An 18,916-nucleotide genomic window follows, 5' to 3' on the forward strand; every position below is an offset into this window, starting at 1 on the left:
TCCTCTCCATTTTGCTTTACTACAGATTGATGCTCTCATGCTCTCTGCTTTTATTCAGATTAATCTCCTCACAGTGCTACAGCTGTCTTAATTCCACATTTTATCTTGATAAAAACAAGTAGTATGCCTAAATTCTGTAGGAATAGATGCACAAATACAGAATGCATTCTCAACTTTTTATTTCCTACAAGTACTTCTTTGGTTTTGTCTTTTAATAAGATTCTGCATTAGTACTGGACATGAATTATGCATTTTCTTTCTGTACCACAAAGGAAACACTCAGGTACATTTATCTATAGTGTTAAATAAACATACCTATATAGTATGTTCAGCAAGATAATTCATGCTGAGACAATTATTCACATACATATTTACAGAGCTATACCCTTAATCATTAAGTTCTTTGGTTTGTAGACTAAAGATTTAGTATAAATTGCAGAGGTTTATTAAGTCCCCAAAAGCAGTAACTGTATTTTTTAATTAATTTCTCTGTCCCTTTGGAACATACAAATGGCAAATAGGAAGGTTCTGAGAAACTTTCCTACTGAAGTGTTTCTGAGAACACAAGCATAGCAGAAGCAATGTCTATCACTGTTTCTTCAAACTGCAGGAATCTCCAGGCTTTGGTTGGGGGGGGGGAAACTCTGTATTGATTAACTTGAACTATTATTTGGGCAGCAGAGGAAGGAAACAAGGGTGTTGAGTATGTTTTTATTATTACTTCATTTTACATTGTCATTACTCTGATGTCACTATCTAATGTTTACCTAAACACAACCTTTAATATACGATGTATGGTGACCATGCAGTGAAAGCAGTAGCAAGTCAGGTCCTCACTGTCCCTCACACACACATGCACAGGTGGGACAGGTGGGTTTGGGTTTCTGGTGTGGGCAGAAAAGTTCTTCCAAGGCTAATTTCTGCATTCTCATACACAAACACCATGTCAAAATGTTTCTCCTTCATAGCATATGTAATTTCCTACACAAATATTGGTGTTAAATAATCTGAAGTCTATCATGTAAAAGGACACAAATGACATGAAGGATTGATTGCTCCTGATTTCTAATAAAAATTTCTATTAAAAACTATTTATTGCTTAGTAATCAACATTAAAAAATACAGTAACTACACAATCATCTAGAAGTCCAGTACATAATTTGATTTTATTTGATCTCCATGATATTTGTACTCTTTATTATAATCACGTGTACAATTTAAATCATGTTTACTGCATTACAGGTTATAAACTCATAGAAGATTTAATAAGATGACACTATAACCAATCTGATTGTGAAATCAATCTTTAAAAGGCAGATTATGAAGAGAAACAGCGTAGAAATACAGGTGGTAATTTCTAGGCCTGCCAGAGGCATCAGCCATTTCTTCAAATATCAATGAAATGTTAACACTTTGTATGCAATAACCAAATAGTGATATATAAGAACAGTATAACCATAATTAAGAAAAGACAGAAGCAAAATCACTAACTGTGAAAAATACGAAAGAATACTGCTACACAAGCCTTGCACGAGAACTGAACACTTCCTCAGTTAGTCTATACAGGTTGAAATGGGATGCAGAAATGGTGATATCTATGTTCACACGCTTTGCTCTGTTTATTCTGTTTTCACGTCTTCAGTATGTAGAGCTGTGTTTGCTCATATGACCTTAATTATTTCATGCAACATAGCTTAAAAGAGCTGCTGTTATTCAGAAAGAAAAAGATTCTGTTTCGGTTTTTGATCACAGAATCACAGAATTGTCTAGGTTGGAAGAGACCTCAAGATCATCGAATCCAACCTCTGACCTAACACTAACAAGTCCTCCACTAAACCATATCGCTAAGTTCAACATCTAAACGTCTTTTAAAGACCTCCAGGGATGGTGACTCCACCACTTCCCTGGGCAGCCCATTCCAATGCCTCACAACCCTCTCAGTAAAGAAGTTCTTCCTAATATCCAACATAAAACACCCCTGGCGCAACTTTAGCCTGTTACCCCTCATCCTGTCACCAGGCACATGGGAGAATAGACCAACCCCCACCTCGCTAAGGCCTCCATTAATGTACTTACAAAGAGCAACAAGGTCGCCCCTGAGCCTCCTCTTCTCCGGGCTGAACAAACCCAGCTCCCTCAGCTGCTCCTCATAGGACTTGTTCTCCAGACCCCTCACCAGCTTCATCGCCCTTCTCTAGACTCACTCGAGCACCTCCATGTCCTTCTTGTAGCGAGGGGCCCAAAACTGAACACAGTACTCGAGGTGCAGCCTCACCAGAGCTGCGTACAAGGGGACAATCACTTCCCTAGACCTGCTGGCCACACTGCTTCTTATACAAGCCAGGATGCCGTTGGTCTTCTTGGCCACCTGAGCACACTGCTGGCTCATATTCAGCCGACTATCCACCATCACTCCCAGGTTCTTCTCTGCCTGGCAGCTTTCCAACCACTCATCTCCCAGCCCGTAGCTCTGCTTGGGGTTATTGCGCCCCAGGTGCAGGACCCGGCACTTGGCCTTGTTGAACTTCATGCAGTTGACCTCAGCCCATCGGTCCTGCCTACCCAGATCCTCCTGCAGAGCCTTCCTACCCTTGAGCAGATCAACACATGCATCTAACTTGGTGTCATCTGTGAACTTACTGAGGGTGCACTCGATCCCCTCGTCCAGATCATCGATGAAGATATTAAAGAGGACTGGCCCCAGTACTGAGCCCTGGGGAATGCCACTAGTGACTGGCCTCCAACTGGATTTGACTCCATTCACCACGACTCTTTGGGCCCAGCTATCCAGCCAGTTTTTAACCCAACGAAGCATACACCAGTCCAAGCCATGAGCAGACAGTTTCTTGAGGAGAATGCTGTGGGAAACGGTGTCAAAAGCCTTGCCTTTGCCAACATTTTTTGTTGCCTTTGACGGCAGTCACCAGATTGAGCTCCAGATGAGCTTTGGCCTTTCTAGTTTTGTCCCTCGCAACATCCTTATAGTCCTCCCGAGTGGCCCACCCTCTTCTCCAAAGATTGTAAACCCTCTTTTTTCTCCTAAGCTCAGGCCACAATCCTCTGTTCAGACAGGCCGGTCTTCTTCCCCGCCGGCTCGTCTTTGGGCACGTGGGGACAGACCACTCCTGCGCCATTAAGATTTCCTTCTTGAAGAGCGCCCAGCCTTCCTGGACTCCTCTGCCCTTCAGAACCGCCTCCCAAGGGACTCTACCAACCAGTGTCCTGAACAGTTCAAAGTCAGCCCTCCAGAAGTCCAACACAGCGGTTTTACTGGTCCCCTTCCTGGCTTCTCCAAGCGTGAAGAACTCTACCATTTCATGGTCAGAGGGGCGAACCAGGTTGGGAAGCTTTCTGGCAATGTCCCTGACCCCGGCCCCAGGGAGGCAGCAGACTTCCCTACGGGTAGGGTCAGGCTGACAAATAGGTCCCTCTGTTCCCCTGAGAAGGGAGTCGCCCACAACAATCACCCTTCTTTCTGTCCTGGTGGAGGCAGTCCTGAGGCGTGGAGCCTACTTCCTCGCCCTAGGCAGTCTCCTGGGTAGACTTTCTACCTCTTCCTCAGCTACCGGTCTCTCAAACTCCAGGGCCTCAAACCTGTTGCGTAAGGGCACCTGGGAAGGTGGGGCCAGTAGGGGGGGGGGGGGGGGGGGGCATCGCCTGCAATGTCGAGCAGGGACCTGTCTCCATTCCTCCTCAACTCCTAGGTCCCCTGCCTCTGCCTGACAGCAACAGGGCAGGGGGTTCACCCTCATTTGGGGTGTCTCACCCTGGTACCTGTCCTTCAGGCTGTGCAGGGAGTCACTCCACAAGTCTGTCTCCCGCTCACACTTCCTGATATCCCTCAACCTCTCGACCTCCTCCTTGAGTTCTGCCATGAGGCGGACCAGGTCGTCCACCTGCTCGCACCTCACGCGCACAGTCTCTTTGCCCCCCCTGAGGTGGTAGCAACAGGCTCAGGCACTCCCTGCACCCGGAGACCTGAACTGCTGCAGTTTTGAGCAGGCAGTTGGTCTGGGTGTGTACAGACTTCCTGGAGAGCGCACTGTGCCTGGTGTACACCATTGCAGCTGAGCTAGCGGTAGACCGCTGTTAGAGTTGTTCGTATGGGTGGGGGGGAACGCTCTGCCCTTCCTGCTCGCCCTGCCTGTGTGAACCGCTGCACTAACTGATGCACCACTCCCTTCTGATGCACCACTCCCTGTTTGCCCGTCCTGGTCACCACACTCCTGGTCGCTTGCGCTCCCTAGGAGCAGCTTATGAACGGCCGGGGGGGGGGGGGGGGGGCACTGTTGGCTCCACCTTTGCTGCTGGCTCCGCCTACACCTCATTCTCGCCTCGTTCACCATTCACCTCCCTCGAAAGGGCTGCCGGGTCCTGGCGGCTCCCTCGAGTGGGCTCGGTGCCAGAAAAATTAGCCCTGCCTGCCCAATCCCCTGCTCCACTGCAGAATGCGTCTGCCCCGGAGCTGATCGCCTCGGCTGATGATGTTCCTGTTCATACTATTGTGAAATCCCAGGACTTGAAAAGGCTCCATGTGACTGTCTAGAGGTCTTATCTTCCCAAGCAGGATCACCTAGTTCTATTCATTTCTAGATGTTTTTCTAACTTGTACCTAAAGACCTTCAGTGACAAAAGATAAAAACTCTCTCCATCTGAGAGTTTATTCAAAATGTTTTGCTGTCCTCACATGAGATTTTTCTTTCCCCTGTGTCTAACCTAAAACCTATCTCACTGCAATGTACTTGTTACATTACTTTTGGTCTTCCCCATGAAAATGTGTCCAAGCTTCAACTAATTGTCTGTCTGAGGAGCAGCTCTGCTGAAAAGTCCCAGGGCTCTCGTTATTGCGCAGGCAGCAAGCTGCACAGGAGCCCGCAGCGTGCCCTGGCACCAAAGAAAGGCCAACGGCATCCAGGGTCATTGACAAGACCAGAGCTAGGAGAGCAAGGGAAGTGATTATCCCTTCTGCTCACTGTTTGTTGATCACCCTTACAATTCTGCACCTTGCTTTAAAACCCCAGTATGGACACCAATAAACTGCAGCAAGTTCGTCAGTGAGGCACCGAAATGGGGCTAGAGCACTTGCCCAGTGGGGAGAAGCTGTGGGAACTGGGCAGGTACGGCCTTCAGAAGAGGGACCTACCAGCAGGGAGGGACCTACTAGCAGGGAAGTCATCAAGGTGACAGAGCCAGGCTGTTCAATGGCACACAGAGGGAGGACAAGAGACAACAGGGATAAACAAGAGAGCTTCAGGTACAAGGAAAAACCTTTCCACCAAGAGGAGAGTAAGGCAATGGAGTAAATTGCCAAGAGAGTCCGTGCCGTTGTGAACCTTTGGGATTCCTACTGGATAACACCCTGAGCAACCTGGTCTGACCATAGCCAACCCTACTTTGTGCAAAAGGCTGGACTGGAGCCTAAGGAATATTCCATCCTGAATTATCCTGCATCCTGACATCCATACATCCCAATCATCAGGCATGCAATGGCTAAATCCTCCATTTCATCTCATTTTCCCTTTACAGTCTAGGAATGGTTATACAATGGTCCATCCGACTCAGTGCCTTACCAAGTAGTTTTCTAGGGCAGGGAAAAAACAACCGAAGGATACTCTGCCATCCATAATACCTCATCTAAGCAGACTTCTTGAGCCTGACATTTCCAGAAATCTCCAAAAGATATCCCTTCTAAGTATTTCCAACTGTTGCCAGCTATGTTAGTTACCCAGTCAGAGGTGACCTAGTTAGTGTAGGCATACCAAAAAAGACATTCAAAGCTTCCACTTTTCTGCTTTTGCCTGTTGAACACTTTCCCTCTGTGCAGCAGGATAATTCCTTCCTTACTTTGTTAGCTCTTATTTGTTTATAAACCTATAGCAGAGCTAGTAGCAAAGAGTTAATTCAAAAAGAATGGCATTTTTAGTTACTTTTTTGTTAGTGTCTTTACATGATCTCACTTTGGTATTCTGCCACAGCAGACACTTGTACTGCTCCTTGATAACACCAGGATCATCTCCATTCTTTGACCCTCATCTTCAAAGGGCCCCAGTATAGTCAGTATCTTTGTGTATAATGTTTCTTTTAGAGTCATAAACTGCACTAGTTTTTATAATTTTCTTTGCTAAAGGGTGAAAATCCACTGTAACGGTAAAATATATATATATATCTGTTCACAGTTGTCCAGAGTTCCACAGTGCTTTATTAGCAATTGATAAATTATAAGAGGAACCATTTCTGAAGTTTTTCTTCTATCAAGACAAAAACACATGTACACGGTTTAAAAACTAGTGAACAAAGTCCTTTTATCAGGCTGAATTCAGAGTCTCTGTAATTTGTCTTGCTTTTAAAAAGCATCCATTTTCTCTTACTGTTTTTCCTAAACTTCACACTTTTTATCTTCCTGTTTTTTCCACCAAAATATTACAGATAGTAGTGCAAAACCTGGAAGGTCAAAATCATTATGCCAAAACATTCCTATCATCTGATTTTTCATCATGACAAATAGAATTATAAACTGCAAATAACTGGACAATAAACTAAAATATCCCATTGTAAAGACATGATCCCCCTAAAATAGTACTTTACACTTTATAGGTGAATTCTAGAATAGCCCACTTTTCTGTGTTGAATGCCAGAGACTGCAAGTATGAGATTTATTATTTAATCATAAATGTTGAGAAAACTCAGAGCCAAGCTTAAAAAATATATATATAAATACATATTATATCTACTTACAGCATGTTAGAACAGTGTGTTCCAATACAGGCTTCAGTAAACCAAAATTATACAACTTGCAGTATCATTTGAAGCATTTATAACTTTTAGTGCATGGAAGTTGCCAAGAAACCCTGTGAAGCAGATGGGCATTACTGCTGTTAAAATGCAGCCGGTTACACCAGAAAAGAATTGGGTCTGTCATATTTACAGAAGACGTGTTTAATAGTATAGTTTCCTATTATTTAATTAAAAGAAAAGAAAAAAAATGATTTTCTTAGAAGATTCTACTAACAATACTGTTCCTATTTTATTTAAGAACATACTAAGAATAAAGAAATAAAAGGAACAGTAATAAAAATAAAGAAAAAATAAATAATAAAAATACTTTATCTAGGCAGCAGATGCAGAATTGCCAGCAGCATGCCACCTGAACATCTGCCTCTAAAACATTTCTTACTGATTCCCATAAAGCAAGGCTTGATTTAAATCTTAATTTGTTTAAGAAAATAAAAATATGACAAACAGCTTCAAGAACTACATGTTTTCAAAAATCATGTTAGTGTTTACTCAGCTTTCAAGATATTTCTTCTTCATGCTCCATTAAAAACATATCATCATGCACCATCCCTGGAGGTATTCAGAAGACATGTAGATGTGCTGCTGAGGTACATGGCTTAGTGACAGACTTGGCACTGCTATGTTCATGGTTGTACTTGATGATCTTAGAGATCATTTCCAACCTAAATGATTCTATGATTATTCACTAAAGAAGCAGCCCTTGCAAGAACAAAGCTATAGTTCTTATACAAGTATAAACTCAAAAATTAAAGCATTTATGAGAAATCCGTATCTCAGCTCAAAAATTCTTATTTCATAGTCACTGTCAGGAGCATAAAATTAAGGTTCCCCTGAGATGAGCCTTCTATCTTTGATTATGCAAATGTCATTTTCATTCGTTAGTTGAAGCTTGAGGTAAAATTTCTGAATGCACGTCCTATGGAATATCTCAAAGTGTTACAATAAATGTTGAAGTTGTTCTACCAGCCTGGTCTGCACAGAAGATGGCAGTGATTTGGAGCACACATTTGAAGTCAAATGATTTAAAGCAACACATTCGACTTTCATTTTTAATGACAATACTTTTTAAATCCAATCATAAACTGTATATTCTGTTATACCAATGTATAACTCATCATCTCTTTGACTTTCAGAAGTAGATCAACCAATCAGAAGAAACTGCTTCATAACAGACTGTATGTTTTGTACTCAGCCATCCTCATTTGGACTAGCTTCAAAGCTGAGATTGTTCACCAAGGTGTTCATACAGATAGCAATAGCTCTTAGGCTGTTGAACGCAAATGTCAACCTTAATGAGATAAACAAACAGCATTTTTTTTCCTCCTAGGCAGAAAACACAGTGAGCCACCACATAGTTAAGATATTTTTTGTGTGTTTTGTTACTGTGATTAAAAAAAAAAGTCAAATGTCTTTTGACCATTTCAACTATCCACAAAATGTTCTTAGTATCTAACTGCCTGATAAACTGACTGTAGTTGATTGGAGAGCAAAGTAGATACCTTCAGGGCACCATGATGGGCTAAATCTTACAAATTCATTTGTGTAAGAACAGGGAAAAATAATGAGTGCTCCAGCTGATACACTTGCCAAATAGGGTTCACGGGAGAGTTTAGAAGATTCAAACAACATTTTTAACTGTACAGCTGTATTAACTTTGCAAGTACTGCAGTTTAACATTTGGCTTTATTTAAAGTGGCAGCCAACAATACAGGATTTCACACAATCACAGAATCCCAGGATGGTTTGGGTTGGAAGGGACCTTAAGGACCACTCAGTTCCAAAACCCCAGCCATGGGCAGGGATACCTCCCACCAGACTAGGATGCTCAAAGCCCAAAAGCAATTCTCCAAAGCATGCTGGAATGAAGCATAGAAGGTGCATGTGTTAGACAAAATGACGGGGATGGGCAAACCAGTTCACTGCATCGGCCCACGGTAAGACACTGGCCCTGGGCTACAGGTCATGCAGCTGGGAGAGCTGAGGCCTGAGGCGCTCTCTGTGCTTCTGCACAGCCGTACTGCCTCTCACCCAGTTCTCGATGCCCACACCTCTTTGGTCTGCAGATCTTTCATTTCCACCCAAGCGCACTTCACACGTGGGCTCACAGAAGTGCGCTGCGATAGCAGCCTTTTGCTGCCAGTATTCAGGATGCTTGCAGTGTGGCAGGAGAGCATGTGATGAATAACAGAAACATGAGTCTTGTGCTCCCTCCCCTCAGAGACTTGACACTTGTGTAATTGAACAAAAACACAAAGATTCCTTAAAAATGTGCTTGAAATAAAGCATAGCATGATATTCAGAATTCGACTGACAAATGCATTCACACATTGAGTCACCCAAAAAAGCGCATAATGAAAAAACAAAGTCTAATATTTTCATAATTCATCAGTTGAAAAGGAATGCAATAGAGTAACACTTCAGTACCATTTAATTAACTAGGTAATTATCAAAAGTTATTGGGTCTCTCCTACTGTACATCCCCAGTCCAGAGACAGAAAGCAGCACTGGCCAGTAAAAGAAAGGTATAAGATTTGTCTTCATTACTAACAGTCTCCAGCCACAGTAAGTAGCAATCGGGAAAAAAAAAAAAAAAAAAAAAAAGTGCCAAACATTCAAAAACTAAATTCTATTTAGTCAAATAAGGAACATTTTTTGACTTATAGTTTCAGTGACAACACTGGAGCTGCATGTCCAAACAGATGCTTTCTGACACCGTTTGTACTACCCCAGCAGCACTACTCACTATTAGGCTAATTCTCACCTAGAACAACTTTATGGACAAACTTTTAAAAATGCAATTCAAAAAATTGTAAATAAACACCCAACAAATAAAAAGATAAGTAATGCATTATACGTAGGTTAGTTTGTCCTCCATGTATTTATTAAATGCTGAAGTGTAGACAGTTGCACAGATGGATATTGTTCCAAACAAATATCCATTATATATCTTTTGCTCTTTCCCTTAATTCACACAAATCACATCATCCCTAAAATCATAAGGCTTCATCTGGGACCAAAGTACAACCTTTTTCACAGTTCAAAAAGAATTTTAAAGCAGTTCATGGATTGAGAGTTACAGTGTGGAAGTTGTTATAAATGGTTACCAATGTGTTCTACTCAGTTCTCAACTCTGCAGCAATAAATCCCAAGGGGGAAAAAAAGTAATAACATATAAAACGTATTTTCCTAGATTACCATAGAGGAAGTATCTATCTGTAGATATTGTTTATATTATGTATCTAGAGAACACATTATCTATGTGTTTTTTCTTCTCCTTGAAAAAGTGTCCTGGTCCCTTCTCCACAAGTATGCAAAAAATGATACAGCCCAACTCCAGGATTCATTAATGAAATACTAAAGTGTTGACACTTTAGTCACATTAGTCAATCTCCAAAAAGTTCTCTTTATCTCAATAATTTAGCAATTGTGTGGCATTTTTTTTTTTTTTTTTAGAAAAAAAAGGGAACTGTTTTCTCCAAATTATGTAAGAAATGAAGTGAGAAGAGAAAGGATCTATAGCTGATTGCTTTCCAGAAACAAGCTGTACCTAGGCATTTATGGATAATCGCTTTTACGTCTATTTGCAAAACACAGCTTTTTAAAGAAAAGCTGATTTCTGTAGTTCCATTTAATTCTGTCCTTCATAAATATATAATTCTTCCACTGTCTGATATCTAAGACACTACAGATCAACACAGGAAATATCTTGGAAAATATTTTTTAAGAGCTTTTGGAACAACGTAGCATAACATACTAGGCTTTCTTAGTTCTATTCTGCTGTTCCTGAATACAATTGATGCTAAAACTGCCACTTTTTACCCTAATTCTCATCTAACAGAAGAGAGACCTTTGGTACAGAGAATTTCCAGCAATACTATTTAACTAAATGCAAGATTAATAGCACCACAGAACTGCATTTTTAATTTCAAATTAAGTGTAGATAGAGACTATAGTTTACCTACAGACTGCAATATGGAATTACTCCCTTCTATATTCTCTCTCATCTGAAGTATACATGAAGAAAAGTACCAAGCTAATACTGAGTATTCTGTTCTGGTATTTGCTCAAAAGGAGGAAACAGCTGAGATGTGATACTATGACTTTTGAAGCTTTGAAATCTGCAAAGGATGCAAATGTTTCCACAAATTCTTACAATTCAGATTCTTATCAGAAAAAAAAAAAAAAATATATATATATATATATATATATATTATATACATATATACTTTAAAATCAAAACAGAACACAGAACTTAGAAAGCAACTAAGGTGAATAAACCACTCATGCTGAGGTTTAAAATAAATCCTCCAGGTAGAAGTACTCCCTGGAATTCAAAGCTCCATAAATTGGGGGCTGGGGACTGAGGCTAAAAGGAATAAAGTAGAAATAACAGAAGATGATAGGAGAACAAATGCAGACTTTTATAAAACCTACAACAATGACATGCAATTTGCAACTGCCATTGTGATGTAGCTTTTTACAAAGTAATTTCTTTATTCAGGAGTTCAAGGTTTTTTTTCATACAACATTTATAAGTTTTCATCTGTAAAATCTAATAGATGCAAACAAAATACTCTAAATCAACTCTGAGAATATGATTTCAAAAATATAAAATGGCTAAACATTAATGAGACTCTGGGGAGGGAAAGGGAAAATACACTAAAAAGTTAAGCAAAGAAAGGATAATCAAGTGTTTGGAAACAGGAAATCCAGGCTGAATACTTCACTTGTCTAGAGTCAAGTGAAAAGTCTGTGTAAACGTTGTTAAAGAGCTTTTAAAAAGCTGTTTGTATTTTTCAGTTATAAAGCATATACAATCTTTCTTCAGTGTAGCCTACACTTAAATACTTTTTTAATAGTATGATTAAATTAAATTTAGAATATCCAAGGTTTTAACTAGATTTTCCTTTAAAAACAAAGTCAAAGAAACTGGCCTTTGAAATGAATAGCTGCATTTAGTACAGACCATTAAAATCAAATCAAGTAAGTCTTTCAATTAAAGTTATATGTTGTTGCTGAAGCTTTTAGAAACTTCCATCAATTTACAAATGTCTAAATGCCTGCAATCAGATTGTACTACAATGTACAAGTTGAATAGCTGAACTAAAAAAGAACATACTGGCTTCAGATTTAAGTAATTTTATTTAAGTGAAGACTTTAATTCAAAATAAAATTCTGCTTCAAAAGCAGAAGAAAGTTTGGTTCTAATTTATGAGTAACTATATTGCAGAAGAGAGTCTAAAATTGCATGATATACACTCAAAGTATTGTCTCCTACAGTAAAAAGCTATCATTCTGTTTTAGGGGCAAATGTCTTGCAGTACAATCAGCAGTAAGATAAGCAAAAAAAAAAAAAAAAAAAAAAAAAGTGTTTTAAACAAAACAAAACCCATTTGTGTGGAGGAAAGTCCTTGAACAATCCAGCTCTTACTGGAACCACTCGTTATAGAACCTGGAAGAGATCTTTCACAAATTATGTAACCACTTAGATGGGGTTTCCAGGTTAAACAGTCTCTAGGTTTCAGAAAGCTGTGTTAAAGTTGTGTACAATTCTTTGCTAAAACTCCATAACACGAACTGTATCCACAACGAATAACGGGCTTGTTTCAATAACAGTTTTTGTTCCACTCCCCCTCTATTTCTTGCATTTCAGAAGCCATCTAACAAATAAGAGACAGAGCTAGTCTTTATTTTAACATGTAATTAATTATGAAAGTATTCAAGATGTCAAAATCATCTCTTAGCAAGATATGAAATTCTCTTATTAAAAGGTTATATTTTCCCTACTTCCCAGAAAAGCACCGTGTTCGCGCTAACCTTTTAACTAAGAGGAACAGATGGGTCTAACTGGATACAGGCGGGATGGAGCATTGTGGTAGAGCAGAAGAACATGTTGATTCTCATACCTCTGGCAGATGGGAACCAGTCAAAATTAGTTTTAGACTAAGAATATTTTGCTACTACTTTTCCAAAAAGAAAAAAAATACTCAAAACAATATTCTTTTGTACACATGCCATCAGAGATGAAACAATAGCAGCTTTGCGAAAAGTTGGTACCATACATTAAAGCCAATTACATAGGCTTACTGTATGCCATTTTTAAGCCCGCGGATAAATTACAAATTCCTGAAAACAATAGCTTATAATGGAAGTGCTGACACAATCTTAACTACAGCAGCAAATGCTCCACTATTATGAAGTTGTTATGGCAACTAGAATGATCAAGTTGGGAAAAACTGAGAGTGCGCATAAGCAAAACTTCAAAGTCTTCGACACCAAATGCCACAAAACTCTTCCAAAATCTGTGGTCACAATGTTACCAAACGCAACCTTCACAACCAACCACTCAACTGTAAAACTTTCCTTAATACAGGTTCAGCTTGTGTGTATGTGTGAACATGCCACATCAGTAAAAAATTCAAGACAAATGAAAACCAAGGTCATATTCCATCCAGCACTAACACATATCAGTAGTCTAAGAAATGCCAGACTTAGTTATAAGATATTGGGCCAGCCTCTGCTGAGCACACATTCCCCAGTCAAGTTAACAAAACCACAATCATGCAGAAGTGTTCACTCTTTGATACAGTTTTGGAATTTGTTACCAAAGCAGTGTCATGCTGCAATGGGACTAAATCACACAAACATGTTCACAAATACTATTTATTTACAAAAAAGGTATTTGTGAAACAGCCATTACTTATTCTTCCTAATACTGTATTAGACAACAGCAGAAATCTTCAGGAGATTCCAATATTCAAATAATGAAAAAATAAAAAAGCATAAGAGGCACTCACATTTTATTTAAAAATGCATGAAGTATAATTTATAGAACATATTATCTAAAACCTGCATGCTAATTACCTATCTCAAAAAACACTTTATATTTAAATTCCAAGTATTATCCTACTGAAGCATCACTGAGTGAAGTTTCCAATAAAATGTTAGTAGCAATAAAATCAAGTCCTGAAAATAATATTAAATCATCATTACTATACATTTCTGTTCAAGTACATTTAGCAATACTTGCACTACGAAAGTGGAAAAGTATTTATCTCTCCTCTTAAAGAATTCTCAAAGAATTTCCTCTTAAAGTCATCTTGAGGCAAGTCTAACCTTGACTGCTGTAACTTAACTCCAGGAAGCAAGCCCTCAGATGTCTGACATGGTAAGAGCTCTGCTAAGCACTTATACTTACTCATTTCCTAGGTAACAATAACTCTGTTCCTTTGAAGCTATCTCATTCCATGTCTGTGTTAAGTTTGCTGTTCTTAAACCAGTTTTCAGCCTACAGGGAAGACCCATTTTATGAGGAATATCCTCATTTTAAGAAAGCACAAGTTCCTATGTTCATTGAGAACAAGCAGATACTCCTGTTAAATTCAAAGCAATTTTAAGGTTCAGGTTGTCATGTTTTTAAATTTCACTCAAATATTGCTTAGTGTCAATTATCTAGCTGATTATAGGAAAAATAAAAATAATTAAAAAAAATATTTCACTTACACATACATTTATTGATTTTTTATTTTATTTTATTTTTTTATAAATGAACAGTGCATTCTATACTGACATTAAAATGTTTTGCAGTTTTGCAGATGAATTTAATTTAGCTGGAAAATAATCACATATTCCAATTTAATCTGCCATAATAAATAATTATTGATATGAGGTCACTAGAAAGCAAAACACTACCCGCTTTGCCCCACCACCACCATGACCACACACACACACAAAGGGGTTGAAGAGGAAGTAGGAAAATAATTTTGTTCACAAAGGCAACAGCTACTTGCAGGCAACAAAAGTGGCAACGATCAGGACATTTTCTTCAGAACATAAGCTCTTCAGCAATTTTAAAATTCCGGTATATACACCGCTTTTCTCTGAAAAGCGACCACTACAGTTATCAACTTGCTTGTAACAGGTAATCATACAGACCTGGAAAAGCTGAATGATAACACTCAGGATTTAAAAAAAAAAAAAAAAAAAAAAACGGTAAGAATGGGACTTCCATTTGCATAGCTTTTTGTTAGATGAGTGATACATACTTGATATAATTCTCAGAAAGGAAAATGTTTAGACGTATTCTTCAAAAGTATGTATTCTCAATTTTTTTTTCCAAATTTATTAGCGGTATTAATGGTTACCATACACTATTATTTTTATAACCATTTCACTGAGTTATGCCTTTACTGATTATTCAGTTTTAATTAGAAAAATATTTTTCCTGATATATTTGACAAATTACTTCCTTACAGTAGGAGTAACACATGGACTTCGAGAATTCAGGAATCCATCATTATTAAACATAAACAGACTTGCACAGACAGTATTGTATGGGTTAATATTATTTAAAAGCTATCATCTTTGATGTTATAAAATATCAAGTCTCCCTGAGATCAAATAGTTTCAATACACTGCTACTCATAGTTACCTAGTAGTTATTTTGAGGCTTCTAGCTATAATGGGTACATGCATAAATGTTCCAGTTTAAAAGCGCTGAAAAAACAAAGGGAACTGAAAGAGATGTTTGCCAAGGACAGGACTTCTTCCTCACTACATACTATCACTTACTTTTCTGTAATCAGAAGTAATGCAGAAAATAGCATGGCCACAAACCAAATGAAGTGAAGCAAAGGGATGCACCCAGTCCTACCCTGAAGGAATGACACCTGACATGTCAACTGATGCTGTTGACCTATTTGGTTTCCCCCACCACACCATTCTGCAAGTGCAAGATAACCAAATTCTGCAAGAATTAATGACATATGGCAGTGCTGAGTGACAGCCATCAGACATCCAGCCACAAGAAAGAATAAAAGGCACTAAGGACTTCAGAGTGGAGCGTGCTTGAAACTTTTGCCACTTCAGACGTTGCTGCAGCACTCTCCACTGAAGATGTGACTTATCCCCTTCAGATAGGTATCTTAGATATAGCTTATTGCTGTTGTAGCTTGACCAAACAGAAAAGACACTCAGAATACCACGCTAAAAATACAATTCCTCTTTTTTTGTGCGACATTCAAGGTTGAAAGTTTTCACCTAGGGGTTTGAATTCTTAACACCAAACACCTCCGTATCTTAAGACTCAGGTTGCACGCCCAGATAACAGGACCACTGCCATCCCCTGAACATGCTGCTTCATCCAAGTTTACCCTCATCTCCAAGTTTGACATAGCAGAACTCTTTTGATGATAACATACAAATATGCCTATATATGCTGATCTTGTTCTTAAGGGGGAGGGGGAAAATGTGGATGCTATACATATATATGTATGCACACGTGTTTAAAAAAGCTCAATTATTTTGCACTTCAGTACTTCTTTAAGGGATAACTACAGAGTAGATACCCGAGTGCCGTGTACTACAAGGGGTAATGATTGCCCTTGGTCTCCTGAAAGACTGAGAATTCAAACTGTATGAAGTTATTTATCGCTACACATGCACAGATTGAGCCTTGTCAGATTCCAAGTATTTGGAAGGATTTTGTAACAATCAGTACCTTCACTAAATATCCTAATAAATTAAGGACACATTCAGATCAGGTTATGCTATGGACTCCAGACATATATTGTATTCTTCTTACTCATGAGACAGAAAGTGTTAATATTATTTCAGAAAGTATGCCTCATTCCAGCACTTTCAGCATGGACTTTACATCATGTACCCATTGTATCCTTGGCAACTCATCTCCTTATCTAAAAGGACAAGATTGACAACTTAGATTTAAAGTTACAGTCACCATATGCTAGTAGGCTTGGACTTGGTCAGGAGCTGGAGAGGGTGCAAGCTAGAGGATAAAGGCATTTCAAGAGTCATTTGTTGTAATATTAGGGCACAGTTCTACTAATTTCCATTGTTTCACAACAAGAAAGATGAAAATAACTTTGCTGTTACAATGAAACAAGAGTAGGTCAAATTATGAAAGAAATTCATAATTTCTTTATAAAAGTGGGGGGGAGGGAGGAAACAAATGAAAATTTTAAACACATTTTTACCAAGAAATTTAAAAGAAAAGTTAAACTAAATAAAGTTGCAAGGGGAGAAAATAAAACTGTACTCTAAGGAGAAGTTCCAAATGTTGCACCATTCTCCCACACTCTGCATATGTTGCCCCTAACAACATCAGTACGGTGAATAAAGGTTTTACCTGTATTCTTTTAGGAGATTTGCAAAGAGCTTATGTTACAATAAAGTGAGTTTTTTATTATACATATTTCCTACATATTAGCATCAAGAAAGTGGTTAATTAACATTAAATCAGACAATTTACATTTCTAAATTGGAAGTGTTTTCAAAGTCAGAAAGCCTTTGTTTGATACAAAATGTGTAATGAGTTTGAGCATTTTTTTTTTTTTTTTTTTTTTTTTTTTTTTTTTTTTATAAACACAGCCCTTTGAAAAACATCTTTTAAAACAGTAAGGTTTGGGAAGGGGGGGGGTGGGAGGGCGGGTAAGAGGGAAAACAAAACTCCCATGAATGTGGAGGCTTAATCCATACACTAAATTATAAATGAAAAAAAATCACAAGACTATAACCAGGTTCCCTAGCTACATGAAGCAAAGCACTTTTTTCTGTTTTCTTTTTTTTTTAAACAAATCTTTTTGAAACACCTTATTGATAAAACCTAGCTATAAATTGACCTTAACCTGAATGCAGTTTTTAACCCCATACACAACATCTACTATATCAAAACAAGTGTGGTCCGTTTCACCTAATCATACCCCAAAAAAGCTTTTTTTTTTTTCCGGATTCATTTTTGATGACAGGCTGTTCAAACATAGAGCACCTATCAAACCTAGTATTATCATCTGCAGCTTTTTTCTTCTTGTAGACACTGCTGTCCATCAGAAGAAATAATTAATGGGTCTATTATGTATGAAAGCGTCATCCTGTCAGTTCTGCGACTGGTTTGAATAGCTCATATCTGCTACTCATTGATGCCATGCGTGCTCACTGTCCTGAGAGATGACAAAACACTACACCCTTTGGGATTTTTTCCCTCTGTTCTAAAGCGGCATTTCACATCTGTGTCTGACAGAAGCATAAGGAGCTGAGAGAGGCAGACCTTCATCATCCTTCACAGAATAACGTTGCAGGGGTTAAAAGTTAAGACCTAAAGTCTACTAATCCTGCGCTTTGCCTACAAAAATATAAAAAGTGGAGGCTACCGAAACACACAGAGAAATAACTTTCCAGCATTGGACTCACCTACAGAAAACAGATGGAATTTACTTGATGCTAAATCTTTAAATGAATTTTTAATGGATGCTGAATACTTGAGTTAACTGGAGTCAGTGCATTTTGCCTCTTTTTTTGCCTTTTTTTTTTTTTTTTTTTTGGGGGGGGGGGAAGAGGGGGGAGTGAAAGGGGGTGGGAAGATGCAAAGTTCACAGGTTCTTTTCTGTTACCTGATTAAGGCAGAATAAACAAAAATGCTGAATATGAAAGATATCAGATATTGGAGATACCTGGAAATAAACTGGAAACAACCAATACCACAAGACGAAGCAGCAGTGAACAAGATGCTGTGAAAAAAGAAATCACAAGACGAGAGTGCACAATGCATTTCAAATTGAAAAAAGCCTCCTATCTGCTGAATGAGTCTCAGTATATTCTGACAGAGCACAGATAAAGCTTCAGTCAACTATCTCCTAGGTAAGTTTTTTATTTCACATGCTGTTTTAATTGTTGATTACACGAGTATGTACTTTAATGTATGGATAATAAGTCAATTAATTTAATTTTCTTTCTACTGATACTGAAGTTTAAATCCTTTCTTGCCAAATATTTGATGCTCTTAGATTTTCTGTACTGCTCAAATAACTGCTCTTTTGCTATTATGGTTGTTTCTGACATACTAGAATGAAATATTTCATAAGATTTAAATCCTTCAAAATATTTTAATACATATGGCTGTTTAAGAAAAAAATAATAAAAAGCAATGCTTCTGCTAATATTAGCAAAAAGCATTAACTGTACTTCATTATCTATTTAATTTGGCAAAGCAAACAACATTTTGCACCATGGCAGTAATATGTAAAAGGATATAATTTATTATAGGATAATAAATCCTTGGCTTTATTAAATAAAGCTAAAAGTGTTGATTAGTTACTTATGAAAG

At 38.4% G+C, this 18,916-nt stretch overlaps 2 protein-coding genes across 2 annotated transcripts in view; one reads left to right on the top strand and one right to left on the bottom strand.

Annotated features, from left to right (window-relative positions):
• The window catches only part of AVEN (apoptosis and caspase activation inhibitor), a 97,735-nt gene that overhangs the window by 35,333 nt on the left and 43,486 nt on the right, over positions 1-18,916 (bottom strand). The window lies entirely within an intron of this gene.
• Positions 18,195-18,916, top strand: part of CHRM5 (cholinergic receptor muscarinic 5) — a 52,844-nt gene continuing 52,122 nt past the window's right edge. The window contains exon 1 of the mRNA XM_084520008.1: positions 18,195-18,450. The gene's annotated coding sequence lies outside the window, so the exon portion shown is untranslated. The remainder of the gene's footprint in view (positions 18,451-18,916) is intronic.

This window comes from Aythya ferina, assembly GCF_964211825.1.
Source record: "Aythya ferina genome assembly, chromosome: 5".
NCBI lineage: Eukaryota > Metazoa > Chordata > Aves > Anseriformes > Anatidae > Aythya > Aythya ferina.